The 17745-nt window shown below is 37.4% G+C and overlaps 1 long non-coding RNA gene and 1 pseudogene across 1 annotated transcript; one reads left to right on the plus strand and one right to left on the minus strand.

Annotated features, from left to right (window-relative positions):
- Positions 1-13709: 13709 nt before the first annotated feature.
- On the minus strand, positions 13710-14427 carry LOC139198387 (uncharacterized). Its single transcript, XR_011583845.1, has 2 exons — positions 14309-14427; positions 13710-14150 (listed from the first exon to the last, which is right to left on the minus strand). It is a non-coding gene; the product is annotated as an uncharacterized lncRNA (long non-coding RNA).
- Positions 14428-15798: 1371 nt separating this feature from the next.
- On the plus strand, positions 15799-17493 carry LOC114819131 (BURP domain protein RD22-like; annotated as a pseudogene).
- The last annotated feature ends 252 nt before the right edge of the window (positions 17494-17745 follow it).

Consider the following 17745-nt stretch of genomic DNA (forward strand, 5'->3'; position numbering starts at 1 on the left):
GAAAGGTAAGGAAAAATGTTTCAGGCATAAGGGTAAACATATCTGGTGATAAGAAATAAAAGGCTCAACAAAGACGGCTCAAATTGGCAATCTAATGATATCATTTTTCTTTGGGAAACATGGTTATTTGGGCCATAGTGGTAAACCTAATGCCTCTATCATTTCCAAGTTCATGCAATCAATGACAAACATTTCGAAAGATCGTTACGCAAGTTCTAGAGATGTATCTCACATAAGTTCATCACACATGAAAGAATAGGAGTGTATGAAAAATGCACACACTTTCAATAGGCTCAAAAACTCACATAGGATATATATGGTCACTAAATTCACATATGAAGCTTTAAGTAATGCTTTAGTTTCACATCAACAAGGCTATGTGCATTTAGTTTTTCAAAGATGATCAAACATGTACAAAACTAACAAGAGAATTAGGAATTTCACAAAACACATGTTAACTAAGTTCTTGATAATCATGATTCAAATTTGATCTAATTATATCATTGGGTCGGAAACTAACAAAAATCTAATTCAAAACAATAAGGGAAACAAGACAATATTTTTGGATTTTTTTTTAAAATTTCCGATTTATTTATTTATTTATTTTTTTTTTTAAGAAAACAAAAACTAACAACACAAAAACAAATGAAATTCTAGAGATTTCTACCCCCACACTTAAACTTGACATTGTCCCCAATGTCAGAAAACACTATAATGCAAATAAAAAAAATAAAATAAAATAAAAAAATAATAAGAAACAAAATAACGCAATTGGACTGAAAACTTCCCTAATTTGCAGTAAAATCAAGCGATGACCCCCAAGCTAAAATTCTGCAATCAACTTCAAGGGTGGAAATAACCAAAAGTTCCTGCAAAGAAAAGAAATAATTCAGTTAAGTAACGCAAGAAAATTAATTAAAAAAAAATTGCAAACGAAAAATTGAAAATTACGATAAAAGATAATGAATAAAACTAATAAGTAATCATTGGTCGTGCTTGTTGACTTTCCACAGCTTTGATCTCGAACTGATTTGGAATTCTGAGCGAGGATTGCACAGTCTGCATTCTTCTCTGCTTGTTTCCTCTGCATGGCGGGCAGGCACAAGGTAGTTGTGTTGGTCTGATTCTTTCTTCAATCTTTCCAAGTGCCCACCTCTTGCTTTCTTTCTCCCTGTCCCTAGCTGAGGATGAATCAGCACGTTGTCTCCACATGCTTCGAGGTATCATTTTCACCTCCCTTACTTGTCCCCCAAGTAGATGTGGTAGACAAAACGGAAGCATAAGATGAAGAAGATGAGTACTCGAGAGCAAGGCTAGGTAAGCAATCAGGAAGGGGTTCCAGGCAGTTGGCTCCAGATCGGAAGATTTATACCAAGTGCTGGCTGATTGCTCGCTTTCTCCTTGTCGTAAAACAAAGACAAGGAGAAGGACATGGAGAAAGCATGATATGAGATACTCTTGCTTTCAACCCTTATGATATGAAATACTTTTGCTTTGAATGGGTTGTTCGCAGGAGTATCCCAAGGAATGAGGAACACAGAGTAACTTAGGAGGATTCTTTGAGAATGCATTTTCGGAGATGAAGAAGTGTTGAGAGGGTGTGTCTTTGCTGTGGAAGGCGAATGTAGATACTTTAAAGGACTTGTCTTCACAACCGGAACTATTCTCTCACGTATTGTCGGCAGCCGGTGGATGAATGAATAGTACAAATTACGCGCTTTCTGACAAAGCTGCCCGTAATTTCCGCAAAGCTGCACGTTGCATGTGACGAGTGACAACACGTCTGGACAAATTGATTTTTTTGAAATCCGGGGTTCGGCTCGTGGTTTCTGAGCAAGCCCAATTTTTGAGAAATGAAACGCCTCTTTTGAGAAAAGAATCCGGCTTTTGAGAAAGGAGCGTCCTCTTTTCAGAAAAGAATCCGGCTTTTGAGAAATGAGCCCCGACTCTTCGATTTGCGAGAGGACGCTTCATCGATTTCTGAGGAGCGCCTCTTTGATTTCTTCTTTTTATAGAGGCGTTAATTTTGTTCCACAACACACTTGAGCTCCCTCTTGTAAACACTCCCTTCTTGCACTTGTTTAATCTTGATCATTCCGACTCTCTTCTTTCTTCACCACCTCTTAAAAATGTCTGGCCCTTCTGATCGTCGTTTTGACTTGAACATTGGTGAAGAGGCAGCTCCGCCTTCACCAGACAACATATGGCGGCCAACCTTCATATCCCCTACCGGTCCTCTTACCGTGGGGGATTCGGTGATAAAAAATGACATGACCGCTGCGGTGGTGGCCCGAAACCTTGTCACTCCCAGAGATAACAGACTGCTCGCTAGACGGTCCGATGAATTGGCGGTTAAGGAGTCTTTGGCTCTTAGCGTGCAGTGTGCGGGTTCTGTATCCAACATGGCCCAACGCCTATATGCTCGAACCCGTCACGTTGAATCGTTGGTGGCTGAAATACAGAGTCTCAAAGAGGAGATTAGAGGACTCAAGCATGAAAATAAACAATTGCACAAGCTTGCACACAACTATGCCACAACCATGAAGAGGAAGATTGACCAGATGCAGGACACTGATGGTCAAATTTTACTTGATCATCGGAGGTTTGTGGGTTTGTTCCAACCGCATCTGCCTTCGTTTTCTGGGGCGGCACCGCGTAGTGAAGCTCCAACTGATCAACCTCCGATACCTCCTCCTTCCGTGGCCCCGCCGACTGCTGAAGCTTCGCCGACTACTGAAGCACCACCTGACCAATGAATGTTTATTAGTTAACACATCATTGTAAAATATTTTTACTTTTATGTTTTTTTTTTTTTTTTTTTATTTTTTTATATATGTAAATTAATGTAAAGAGACTTTGGTTAACCTTCCCCCACACTTAAACTAAATAACACAAAATCACAGAAATCAACCAAATAACACAACTAACTAAACAAAACAAAATGAAAGCAGTAAAGATAAGGGTGGAAGAATGCAAAGCTGATTGGGTTAGTGATTCCAAAGTCTCTCTTCGTTGAATGCTTGGGTTGCCTCCCAAGAAGCGCTTGATTTAACGTCTTTAGCCGGACGCATCTTTCCTTTAAATTTCCCTCGGCTCCATTTGAACCTAAAATCAAAGAAAGAAAAATAAATCAAATATCAAAAGTAAAATACACAAACACCAATATAAACATAAACAAAAACAAAAATAAAAGGATTAGCAAAGTTGCTAATCCCCGGCAACGGCGCCAAAATTTGATGTGAAAAATAAGTTAACACACAAATTAAACCCTCTTTTTGACAATTGTAGTATAGATGTAAGTAGGGTATCGTTCTAGGCCGGGGATTAGGAGGGATTGCTAATCTAATCTAAATTAATTTAAAAATATTAAACAAGACTCAAGGACACAAAACTAGGCTAAAAACTCTTAATAACTCGAAACACACTTAGAATGACTCAAAATAATGAAAACAATCAAATTAGACACTGGGAACTAAAATGGACGGAAATTGAATTAAAAGACTAACAACAATGAAAACTAACTAAATAATATAATTTAATAATGGGGGGTGTTTGGTTTTGATGAAAAGTAAATTAAACTTAAATAAATTACAGAATTGACAAAAACATGAAATTAAGGTGAAAGGATAGGTGACGGACTAGCTAGAGGGTTCTTCTCCACACATGACACATATGCAACCTAAATTGATTTTCAGTTGTTCTTTCAATAAATTGTAAATCTCAACGCCCCAAATTAACCGTGAATTGCACTAATTAACCTTCAGTTTTTCCACAAGTTATTGGGTTGGATGATTGCATACGACAACCCAAAACATTCCCTACAAGTTCCCTACATGAATTGCATAATAGAGATACAAGCAAGAATCATTAAGTTCTATGAAAAACATAAGCATTGACGAGGCACTCGTTACTATGATTTGCATGAAACTTATGCCAAGAATTTACTTAACGTGATTGTGACTAGCAACCTTCACTACTTGTGAATATAAGTTCATAACGATTAGGTGAAATTCACTTATATTCTAGCATCAAATTCATGCATGTAAATTAAGTATGCATCCTTAATCGACATACAAAAATAAGTTATCAATCAAGCAGTTAAGCAAATTAAATCACAACTCAGAAATCACAACTGAAGGTAATCAATTCATATTACAAATATATTCATGGCTTTGAATTAACCTCTAGCCAAAATAAATTTAGTTACACATTATTAACAAATTAAACCAAACGTAAAACATGAGTTTGAGAAGATAACACCAATAAGACCGGAGTGAAGCCCTCTGCCTCTGTGCTCCTCTTCTTCCCTGTGCTTATTTCTGCGCCTAGCAAGTCCCTGACTTGCCCTCCTTTCAATTCCTCGTGTCTCACGCTGCCAAAGGTAGCGTCCTGTCCGTTCTCCCTTGCTCTTTCTGCGTTCCTTTTTATATATCCCCTTCACGTCTGACCTCTCTGCTCCTTTATGCCGTCTCAATGCACTCCCCTCTCTTCTTTATTTTATTATTCTTTTATTTTGCCATCCCCACTTCTCTTGGCTGCCCCGTTCTTTCCTCCAGCTGCAAAGCAGCTATTTCTTTATTCTTCTCTGACCTTTCCAAAGTTGCAAGGGCAGCTTACTCCTTTCCTCTCTCACGCTGCCAAAGGCAGCTTTCTGCTCTCCCTGTCTACCCGTATGCCTTCTCCTTCCTGTTTTTTTTTCAAAGCTGCAAGGGCAGCTAAGCTCCTCCATCCCGCACTAACTCTTTCCTTTTTTTTATTTTTCTTCCAATCCGTGTCCTCCCGTAGCTGTCTCCCACTCTTCTCTCCCCGCGTCCTGCCAGTCAAGCTGCCAAAGGCAGCTTGTGACCCCTCTGCGCCTCTTTCCAATCCCCCCTCTTATATTTCCTCGCGCGCTGCTTCTCTCTGGCTTCACTTCTCTCCCCGCGCCTCCTTTTATTTTTTTATTCAATCCCATTTTCTTTTCTGACCTGTTCTCCATTTGCCAAGACAGCCCACTTCTCCTGTGTTCTCTTGCTGTCCAATCCGTGAGTCTCCACTTGTTTTCTCCTTTTGCATGTTCTGTTATAAGTGGTCCGATAATTGAGTATAGAGAAATTCCATCTGCCAATTTCTGATCAGAATCCCCAACCTAAAGCACATGCCAGCTCTCAATTAGCAAATATGATCAGATGAATATGTCGATCCCATAAGCCATCTTTAGACTAGTAATTGTTATGCGACAAAAGGTTATTAGGATTGATTGGGGAATTGAGATAAGATCTATGATATGCGAAAAAAAAATTATTAATATTAGTAATCCATACAGAATTAAGTTCACAAGTGACTCAACTCAAAGGTGAAAACACAAGGTTTTGGGCAACACAGGGCCTTAACATTTCTGTTTGAACCAACACTAACCACGAAAATAACGTAAATAGATCTCATTTGTGCTATTTTATTTTCTTTGCATAACAAATCCTATAAACACAAAAATAACGTAAATAGCTCAAAAATATAAGGAACTAACTAAGAAAAGACGGGTAAATTTGAAGTAAATATATATATAAATATGATCCGATCATGTGCCACCCCTGTTGGACGGTTTGGACATCCCTGTTGGATGGTCTTGTATACAGGCAGATAGCCAATCAATCTGTCTTGGCTTGGAGCACGACATATCATTCAGTTCGTAGGATTTACTTTCCTAAAAGAGGAAGACACAACACAACAATGAATCTATACTCGATCGCTGTCTCAAATCATTTTCCATCTCATGAGATTAATTCGGATTACTCCCAAGACTTGAAGTTCTTGGTCTAGTATACTAGTTTGGATTAGCTAAATGGAATTGAAATGAGATTACCATCGATGATGTTTTCACTTATATGGTAGCTACTAACATAAATGAAAAGCAATGATATCGAACGGTGTTCCGTTGATTAAGTGACAACGTAGAATTGATTAGACAACCGAAATTACAATCAAAGTCAAATTCCTTACCAAAGTGTGTTTGGACCTATTATTCCTACATTGCCTAAGGTAACCTTCTTATGTTACAAATGGGAAAGGAAGCGTTATAAGATCAATAAAATAGTGTGATATGATGCACGCCTTACAGCATAAAGTTTCTCTCAAACGTCCTGTGATTGATAACAGCATTATGAAATGTGGTTAGTGTTTTCTCCATTGGGATATAAATATGGAGATTTACCTGTAAGTTCTGGAAAAATTACATAGACTGGTTCAAATACTTCCAAAGCATAGAACACCCTCTTAACTTGTTTGAGGCGTTCACTTACAATCTGATCGATGTGGTATACCTGTCTAAGTGATTATTTGATCAGTCAAGGATGAATTATGCCCTTATGTATTAAAACTATGAAGTCTTATTCCGAATTGCTAGAGTTACAATTTATATCGTTGACACGAATCTCAATAAAACTTCGGAAGAGCTTGAGAAAACTGCCTCGCACCTGAAGATGGAATTTGAGATGAAAGATCTTAGGAAAACTCGTTTATGCTTTGACCTAAAGTTCAAGCATTGTTCTGACGATATATTGGTCTACCAGTCGAATTACACTCCGAAGGTGTTACCTTTGATTGTCCATACGTTATATGCAAATGAAACCCTAAAGAGGTTATGGAATTCGAAATTCCAAATCTAAAGTTCAACTTTGCGCTTCATTGTACTTAGCTCATTGTATTTAGACAAGACATCTCCATTGCTGTTGATATGTTAGTAAAGATGCAGCACTGCGCCTACACGCAACCACTGAATTGGTATTAAAGACGTATCCTGAAGGTACTACGAGGGCAAATCCTAACGCATCTCAGCGGAACTAACCCCCTATGATCCTCCAAATGATGTTTGCCTTGTTTGTTATGCTGACGCTGGTTGCTTATCAAACCCTCACAAGGCAAAATCCCCAAATGGTTATATCTTTACCGTTAAGGGATATCGTAATATCTTGGAGGTCCACGATCTGACCTTAGTTGCGAAATCTTTGAACCGTTCCAAGATTCACCTTACTTACTACGCCACAAGTGAGACATGGTTAGGAGTTCTTTGTTGAGCATATTTGAAATACTTGTTGTGTTTTCATCCATCGTTGAGTCCCAACAACGATCTATGAAGATTATGCCACATGTATGCACCTGACCAAGACATGATACATCAACAAAGTCAACGCCAAGACATATTGCGTCTACATCAGCAAAGCATCAGGAGATTGAAGTCATGCAAGCCGATCCCAGACAACCTTGCCAACCTCTACATGACGTCACTACCGAAGTCAATCTTCCAGAAGCTTGTCCGAGGAATTGGTATGCCTAACTATCATATGCAATGCTTATAGTTCTCATTTGGAAGTTATGTCAAACTCAGGGGGAAGATCTAGAAGTATACTCACTTGATCTTAATGTACTCTTTTTCCCTACGATTAAGAGTATTTTTCCCACTAGATTTTTGCTACCTAACTAGGTTTTAATGAGGCACTGATCCTGGGCTGATCATACCCTTGTGAGCTCTTCTACTTGCGTCCAAAAGATGTATAGTTTTAACTTAATGCAACTTCTCACTTTTTTCCTTAGTCTATGGGGTTTTCTCCCACCTTGGGTTTTACCATAGCGAGGTTTTGTGAGTTTTACTTTTTATGCATTTTTCCGTTGATTTGAGACTCACATTTGCTCATTGTGCCAAAGACTTCATCAACTGTACTTCATCACTAAAGACCTGATGCGACATTTACTTGAGTATTTACACACTCAATGAGGAGTGTTGCAGTCTTATGGGATTAGAAATGTGATTGTGTAAATCCTAGTGATATGGTAATGTATCTTATATTCCTGTTAGGAGTAGATTACTTATTAAATGTTGTAATCCTTAAGGGTAAGGAATTAACCTTCCCTACTACTATAAATAATGGCACAATGGGATGGAATAACACACACCTCACAATTACATATCTCTCTCTTCTTCTCTTTATGCCGCACCTTCAATCTATATGGCCTTCATAATTGTTCAGTAAATTATGGCTACCACAATATATATATATATATATATATATATATATATATATATATTAGTGCCGTTTTTAGACCTATATATTAAAAGTTGTGTTATTCACACATCTTTTTTTACCTTTCACATGCCTTTTTTAATTTGTCACTTTCGGAACAAATGAACTTAATAGTAAAGAAAGTTAAGGTTCCACCATAAATCAATTGGCTATATGGGAAGTAGTTCAACCTCTTATAAGCCATTGCAAGATTTCTCATTTTACCAATGTGAGAATCTTTTACCTTCACATTCTCACACATCCCCTCATGTGTGACGAATTTCAAGCCAAGCACGTGGACAACACAAATTTGGTGATGTGAAATATGTGTGGCTATTGGGCTTTCACATGTGGGCCATTCTGATACCATGAAGAAGTTGGAGTTCCCCCATAAAACCAATTGCCTATACGAGGAGTAGCTCAACCTCTTATAAGCCTTTGCAAGGTATCTCCTTTCACTAATGTGGAACTCTTTTACCTTTGCATTCTCACAACTATGATCAAATAACATAATAATTAACAAGACTTGTGTGGAAGATAAAAAAGAAATAGCACCACTCTACATTAATTGAGTAAATGCAAAACACTATGAATAGAAAACAGTGGTTATAAATTATGGCCAAGAATTGGTTGACTTTTTATCTCTACGTTGTCCAAACATGTGAGAGATTTTTCCTTGCGCCCGTAACAAAATTAATACACCACGTGTTATTTTATAAGTGGAGAAAAATTCTATTTTTTACGTTATTGATTTTTTAGCACAAGAATCTCACTACTTGTATAAAAACATGTGATGTATCATCCCAGATTCCGGGCACATTGAAGAATATCTCCTAACATGCATCCTTATAAAAGTCGTGCCATAGTTCCAATAGTAAATAATGAAATAAAAGTCATGTCATTTATTATTTTTTGCAATAGCCTTGTAACATAATTTTGATACTACTTTACTTTCTAGAACTCCAATTTCACGACCTTACACTTTAAAATTCAATATCCGACTCATTTATCATTTTAGTCATATATATTAAAATTTTTGTTAAGTACCTAATGTAGCATGAGTTGGACCCATTTACTTGCTGGCATGTTTGCCATGTTAGCTTAGAAAATGTATCAATATTTAAAAAAGAGTAATGCGAGGAAGACCATCTATTCGAATTATATTTTGTAAACCATATGACATGGTTGTTAATGATTTGATTATTACTTAAGTATTGATTAACTTGCTCATTTTCTACTGATGACATGTCACATGATTTATAAATATGGTTTAAAAAGTTGGTCTATCTAGCATTACTCTTTAAAAAATGTTAAAAATAAAATAAAATAAAATTCAACTGAGAAAATAAAAAATGGAAAATGGTGGCATGTAGGGGTTTTGGTTTGGAAGTTGAACCAAAGTGGGTAGTCTGAAAACCGACCCATTCAGAAAGGAAAAAAAACGAAAACCAAATTGATTATTATTATTATTATTTTTGGAAACTGGAAATATATTACCAAGGCAAGAAGCCGTACAACTACAGGGAAAGCCTACTCAGAGGCCAACAAACAGAAAACAACACAAACAAATAGCGAAGAGGTAGGAGAAATACACTAGAACTAAGTTCGAGCGTCACCCCATCAACTGCTACCAAACATCAAGGGGGACAAGGTAAACCATCTTTATTAAGTATATGAACTAAAAAAGATGGAGGTCTACTAACCCAAGTGAAGTTGCACATCTCTGTGGTGATGCGCAACTTCAAGAAATCCACCGCCATATTGGCTGATCTTGGAACCCAAGACCAGCGACAGTCCTGGCAAGACTCCCCATACTGTTTAACAATCGTTAAAGTAGGGAAGGCTTCCTAACTGCCAACATCCAACGAACTTGACAAAGATAAAATCATGTCCTTTGAGTCAAATTCAAAGATTACCAGACGATGGCCCAAAGTATCAGCAAGTTGACACCCTCGCAACAAAGCCAAGGCTTCAGTCGCATACCTCGCGGCAACGACAAACTGACTTGTCGGTCTCCGAATCACAATGCCCACAAAACCATTCCGGAAAGAGGAAGACCAGCTAGCATCCACATTGACCTTAAAGAAGGAAAATGGAGGGAAGGAAGAAGAAGAAGCATCAGTAACTCCGAGGAATACAGAAGCCGAATTTGATATGGCAAGAAGAACCTGTGTTGGGTTAATAGGACATCGATTAAACAAAAATTGGCACCTAGCTTTCCAAATATGCCAACAAATAAAGGCAATATGAGAAAGTTAAAAACAGTGCTCCTTCTTCGAACCCAACCTCCAAGTCGCAATGGATTGGAACCAATCAAGCCATGAAGAAATCATGGGTCTATCCACTTAAGGTATCGATTTTTTGGTTTACCGAAATGGTATCGATTTTTTGGGTCAGTATCGATACATCAACCAAATTTTGTTAGACTTCTGATTTTAAGTTGCGTTTCAACCCAATTGCAAAAGCTTGACCAAATTATTATTATTTTTTTCTCCTTACTCCAGAAATGTTTCACATGTCCAAATAATTAGACTTTAGAATCCAGGCGATTGATTAAAATCCAATTAGTAATAGTATGTTTAGACCTTAATTCAATTTCACATCAAACCTACATTGAAAACCCTAAGAGAAGACAGAGAATATGGGGAGCGTTGATACGATTCAAAACGAAACCTTAATTTTGATTCAAAATTCCCAAATTAAACCTAATTACAATTTCAAATGCCCAAATTGAAACCCTAATTCTATTTCATAATCCCCAAATCGAAAACCTAATTTTGTGAAACTTCAAAACCCTAATCCCAATTTCAGAATCCCAAAACTCTAATTAAATTTTACTATTTAGGGTAAAATTTCTTACCTTCAGCACTGTAGCTAGCTGTCGAAATAGATAGAAAAAGAAGGCGTCGCGTCGATGATGTGGCTGGGTGTGTTGTGTGGTCAAAGAAGGAGATATAGAGAAGGCATCACGTCAAATCTGAAACTCAAAAGAACGTCGAAGAGGAGTCAAGAAAGAGGGGGTGGAGTCATCAAGGACGAAGAGAGAGACTAAACATATGAGAACTAAGGTGAGGTCGAGAGAGAGAGAGAGATGAGTTTAATTGAATGGTGGAGATTAAATCTCAACCAATCCTATGGCTATAATATTTATAATCTTATATATTTTATATTTTAATTAAAATTATTATACATATGATATATTTTTTAATTCGGTTTTGGTTCGGTATTACTGAACTAACATATGTGTGATACCGATACTCATACCAAATTTTGTTTCAGTTACCAAAGTTTTAGGTATTAACGGTTCAATATTTTTTTTATTCTGTTTCGATATGGATCGATTGGTTTTATATTTTTTTGGATTTTTTCAGCCTTAGTGAAGTGGTTTTGGTGGTCCGATGGTTGCGGCGTTGGAAAGAGAGAGAGAAAAGGGAAGAAGATGAGATAAAGTAATATTTCTTCCTTTTATTCTTTTAATGTTGTAGGGATTCTCTCACAAAACTCTCAAATGTCTTTTTCATTTTCTGGCGAGATCTTATCAGGATTCCTGAGCGATGTTGGCTTTGCACTCGACAGACTAAGCGTCAATATCCTTGAGCCAGTAGGGGGCCGAGTCGATCAACCGCCTTGAGCCAAGTATTAAAGAGATTGGTCGATGGGCCCAACACCTCATGCTTGCGGCCATTGACGGGCGATGGCAAATAGCTTGACTATTCGATTAGACTTCGGCGAAGTGGGTGGGTGAGATTATGGAGGTTTTTAAATTCTCAAATATTAAATGCATTAACATTGTGGTAATGTTGTGTGGATGGGAAGCTGATGTGGCAATGTTGTGGCAAACATGTTAGCAAGGGAGTCGGCCTAACTCATGTCACATTAGATATTTAATAGGATTTTTATCAGATTTGACGGATTATGGAAAAAAGAGTTGAATATTGAGTTTTAGAGTGCAAAGTGACGAAATTTGAGTTTCAGAAGACAAAGTGAGATCAAAGTTGAGTTACATGGGTGTTTGGGCCCAAAATATTATTTTGAGCCAAGCTTAGAGTCATTCTCGTCCCAGTGGCATTCATCTAGAATCTTGTTATGGGCCGTCCAGCTAAGGTAGGCCAAATCCTATTACGAAGAGGTTTGGTTTGAATAAGGGTGAAGTAGTCAACTCCTAGTGCAGCAAGGAGTCTTAAAGCTGAAGATGCTTAGGATCAGGAGATGAAACTGGTTTGTTATGGAATTTGTTTCAAAGTCCTATTGGAGCTAGAACTAGCCGAAGCATAATCAGATTGGGTTAAAGAGTTCTAATCCGAGTACATTTTGTAGTTCGGCAATGATGGGGTTTTGCTGCTATAAATAGAGCAGAAAGTGCATCATTCAAGGCCCTCCAATTCAATACACAAATTGTCCTGCACAAAGCTTCTCAACACCCTTTGAGACTTTATCCTCTTCCCTTTTTTTCCTGCGAACACATCTTCAGTTTGGATAAACAGCACTATGAAGGCAACCAGCGACATCTTCAGTTTGGATAAATAGCATTGGAGCCATAAATAGCACTATGAAGGCATCCAAGTCTCAATCAACAATGATTTCCGAGTCCTTGTTGGTAGAGGTCATCTCATCAGCTTTCTCGACGAAGTGAGGTGTTATAGGTTACTAGGCTCGGCACGTTGAACGCCAAGTTGTTTTATGATTGGATATCCACAAGTACACTTTAGAGTTCAGCATTCCGACGGCTGAATCACATTTACCATCAAGACATACATCTCTGTCGAGTATTTGTGTTCATATAGTCTAGTGCTAGTTTGGTGTGCTTATACTTTCACGAATATAATCATCGTGACTGAACCCAATGCCAACGATTTGTGAACTTTGTAGAACTAGCAGCCTTGTCTTTAGGCTTTAGAACCTGAATGCCGAGAAGTGTTCCTTCCTCAGCCGTAGTCGCAAGATCGAGAAGTCAGCAGTGCGCTCAATGCGACATCAACATATTTTACTCTCCAGCCGAGCTCGACTATTGAGTTGGCATGCCCCACACATAACCAAATGATGTAGTTAGCTCATTAATTACTCGGCCTGCGCGCCACATAGACTTGGTAGTTTTTAGGGTCAACAATGGGATATTACAAAAATTAAACCTTTGTGTCTAATGATCCCATAATGTTTTTTGGGGTGTGAGTATATATCCAAAGTAATTAACTCTATTCGAATACAAAAAAAAAATAAAAAATTACAAGGGTTTTTTAAAGTAATAATGTACTTTGTGACAAGTAGAGGACACTATGTCACTTCATGTTTTTGACACAATATTTTATAATATTGACATAGAATTGATGTTAAATTGTGAGGTGACAAAAAGTCCATAAAGATTCTCACATTTGAGAAAGTACCACAAACACATAGAAATTCAAATTCCTTGATATTATAAAAGCTTTCATCTTTCTTTGTGTTTGTCCCACAATTAATGGGGGCAGTTGGTGGGATTTGGCCCAAAAGAAAATCTTCATAAACTTTTGCAAAACCAAAGATATTACGCACATAAATAACATATTTTCTCGAACCATCACAATTAACATTCTCAACTTGGTAAATGAAATTAAGACCAAATAATTTCTTCCCAAAACTAACGTGTGCATCAAATTCACATTACTTATTTTGAAAAAAGAAAAGAAAAAGAAATAGACAAAGATGACCTACTTTTTTAATTTTGGGACAGAAATAGGACAAAATCAATCATACAAAAGTCATGCACATCATGCACAAAATTGAAATAACTAAAATGCCCACGTATAAATACGAAAAATTCTTAGCTCATTGCATCACTTTACATCATTTTTCTGATTTGGAATCGAGGAAGTCGAGAGATAGTGTGAGCTCTGAGTTTCTAGGTTGAGCTCAAATATGTGAGCATACCATGTGCATGTCGTGCACATACAGTGTATGAGTAAGCTTAATACGAAGAAAGCGAACGAGTTCGCGAACCAATTTCGTCCATATCCTTCTCTCTTCTTCTTTCCACTCTGATTTTTCTCTTTTCCCTCAAATTTCCTCCTTCTCTCTTCTTCTTTCCACTCGACATGAACATAAACTGGAGGAGGTGTGCGGGGGCAGGGTTGCCTCTGCCTGATAGGATGATTTGAATAAATTGGACGAATTGGTTTGTGAAGTGGAGTGAGGAAATATCCACTTGTTCATAGAGGAGAGGGAGGTGGGGCTGAAAATATATCCAGCTTGAAAATAAAATACTTCAAAAACAAAAAACAAAAGAAAAAAACACCAACCTTTGGTGAGATTATTGCCTGCCTGCTATTGGGTCTTTGGATTTTGGCTCCGAGGAGATAATAGATCGAGAGAGAGAATGAACAGAGAAAGACGAGAGAGAGAGTAGAGAGAGAAATCAGAAAATGGGAGGAACTAACATATTTATATACAAAGGTAATTAGATTATTTTAATGTGTAAGAAAAATCTTGTTTATGTCATATTGTTATGCATGCCATGTACATTCCATATGCATATTCAAAAAATCCTACTTCTGTCATTTTTGTCTATTTCCAAAAAAAAATCACATTACTTATTTTCAACTAACGTGGAGACTAAATCCAAATTATTTTTCCGAATATGGAAAGGGACATGAAAACAAACAGAAAGAGAAAAAATTGGTGGAACCGTGGAAGCCACCAAAAAAAATATGAGAAGAAGATGACATGCAACTCCTACTAAACCCTAATAATAGGGCAGTTAGTCGTTTAGTTTGATACGAGGAAGAGATTGTCCCCATTCCTCTAAGAAATGATCTTTTTTTTTTGTGTGCGATGGTAAACAATATATACAACATATTTTCTAATATTAGTTGATAAATTTACATTAATTTTAGGGAAGTGTTATTGACACTCTAAAAATCTCATTGTACACTCCTCACAAGTAAAGAAAGTTTGGAGTGTAGAATGAGATTTTTGGAGTGCTAATAACAATTCCTTAATTTTAAGGTAAGTGTTAACAACTAAAATGTAATACAATATAAGTAGATTAGAATTGTTTGAAAGTCTTTTTAAAACAATTTAAAACGCTTATTTCAGCTCTTAAAAAACACTGCTAATTGATAGAAAAGGTGAAAAATATTTTTGAGTTCAAAAAAGTACACAAAATATTTTTTCAAAAAAAAAAAAAACTTAAATTCTATTAAAATTCTTAATGTGCTTCTAATTGGAAAGCTTAGCGCTTATACGTAAATGTATATTTTAAAGAAGTATTTTCAAACCGGCCATATGGTACCATGTAGTAGAGTTACGACCACCCTAAAATTTTATCAATTGCCGCTCATTGAATTTTATTTTTATTTTTCATCAAATGATAGATTTGTTAGATTAATTAAATATTATATTAGAAAGCAGACAGAGTTCGAACTTATGCTGTGGTAAAAGGACAATACTCACTGAATTAAATACAAACCTATCACCAGTCTATACACCTCTTTGTTTTCAGATTTTGCACTCACTCAGAGTCACAATCTTATATCCCACCGATCTTATAATACCCAACTCATATTGTTTCTTGTTCACTCTCATGCACTCGCATTGTCTTGAGCCCCTGCATGGCCTACACGTGTCCCAATCGACATCAACAAAGTAAAGTGAGTGAGCCTAGGGCAGTTGAAGCAATAAGGTAGTCGACAATGCTGGTGGAGTGTGAGTGTTACTTATGGACCCATCAACTTTCAGTACATGGTACATTTTCCTCGATAAATGTTAAATCTGCAGGCTCTCATTGCTCAAATTTGGTTGTGGTCTTGGTATGTATGTACTTATTTTCTTACATATATGTCAATAAAGCCACAATAAGAACAGTGAATTTCAAAACAACCGGTCTGCTTTTTAGAAACTTTTCTATAGCGTGGGTAACTGAAGTATTTAAAATGGAGGATATGTGGTTGATGTTGATACTATCAATCATTTGACTTTACAATTGAATGTGTCCTTCAATTATCTGTCGAGGACGAAGAATCAGTTTGCTGATATAAGTTTGACTACATTTTAAGGTATTCTTATGTTGTTGATAGAAAAAATTGTTTGACTTTACAATTATGGTGATGTGTCGATACACTTGACTACACTTTAGAGGTACGATTTTAACGGTGCATTTTGGTATTTTCTATATAGGTCTGAAAATTTTCACAAATTTTAGCATAATAATCTAACTCTTCTCAGTTGTTCACCATTTATGTTGCTAAATTTTGCAGATTTCACAGAAGATAAAAGCACCTCTGTTGTAGTAGGAAAGGGTGGTGTCAATGTTGATGCAGGCAAAGGAAAGCCCGGAGGCACCCATGTCGATATTGGGAAGGGTACTGGAGTGCATGTGGACGCTGGAAAGGGAAAGCCTGGAGGCACCAATGTAAACGTCGGGAAGGGCGGTGTGCACGTGGAAGCTGGAAAAGGAAAGCCAAGCGGCGGCACTAACGTAAACGTAGGAGGCAAAGGCGGTGTTGGGTTGAACGCTGGCAAGCCCGGTAAGAGAACCAATGTTGGTGCTGGCAAAGGAGGAGTGTCAGGTCACAAGGGCAAGCTCGTGTATGTTGGAGTTAAACCAGGACCAAACCCTTTTGACTACAGGTATGCAGCCACCGAAACCCAACTCCATCAAGACCCAAACGTCGCTATTTTTTTCTTGGAGAAAGATATGCAACGTGGAACAACAATGAACTTGCACTTCACTACAAATTCAAACACAGCAACTTTCGTGTCACGCGAAACCGCCGAATCCATCCCATTTTCGTCCAACAAGCTGCCAGAAATCTTAAACCAATTTTCAGTGAAACCGGGGTCTGTAGAATCAGATATAATCAAGTAAACAATTCAAGAATGTGAAAATCCAGGCATTAGAGGAGAGGATAAATATTGTCCTACCTCTTTAGAGTCCATGATTGACTTCAGCACTTCCAAGCTTGGAGGAGGAAATATTCGAGCAATTTCGACAGAAGCCGGAAAGGGAGCTACATTACAGAAGTACACAATAGCTTCTGGAGTGAAGAAGTTGGCGGCGGATAAATCCGTCGTGTGTTACAAGCAGAACTATGCCTACGCTGTTTTTTACTGCCATGCAACAAAAACAACAACAGCATATGTGGTGCCCCTGAAAGGTGCCATTGGGGTGAATGTTAAAGCAGTAGCAGTCTGCCATACAGACACATCAGAGTGGAACCCTAAGCATTTGGCCTTCCAAGTGCTGAAAGTTAAGCCAGGAACGGTTCCGGTCAGCCATTTCCTTCCCAGTGATCATGTTGTCTGGGTTCTCAACCAGAAATCTATATGATTTGATTGATCAACCCATCAGTTCTACATATGATGATGTGATCAGCTGAATTAGCATAGTTTGGACTGTCGATTACTTCTTCTTGTCACTATGTATTTCAGCCTATACATACTCATAAATGAAAGCATGCTATCTTGTGGGCTTGGCAATTTTTCACACTACATGTTAACCCCACTCGAAACGATACGAAAATAATAGGTTTCGGGTTAACACATTAACTAATCAGGTTGTTACTGAGTCACATATTAAAAACCGTTAATAACCAGTCATGACCAAGTTTACATGCGGATAATCCATTTTCATCCATTAAGAAAAAAGTTATCTTGATAATTTTAAGGGAACTTTAACGAAAAGCTCCTGGTACAGTTTACTTTAACGAAAAACTACAATTTTACACTAAAAAATCAA

The sequence above is a fragment of the Malus domestica genome, chromosome 08 (genome assembly GCF_042453785.1).
Source record: "Malus domestica chromosome 08, GDT2T_hap1".
In the NCBI taxonomy this organism is placed as follows: Eukaryota; Viridiplantae; Streptophyta; class Magnoliopsida; order Rosales; family Rosaceae; genus Malus; species Malus domestica.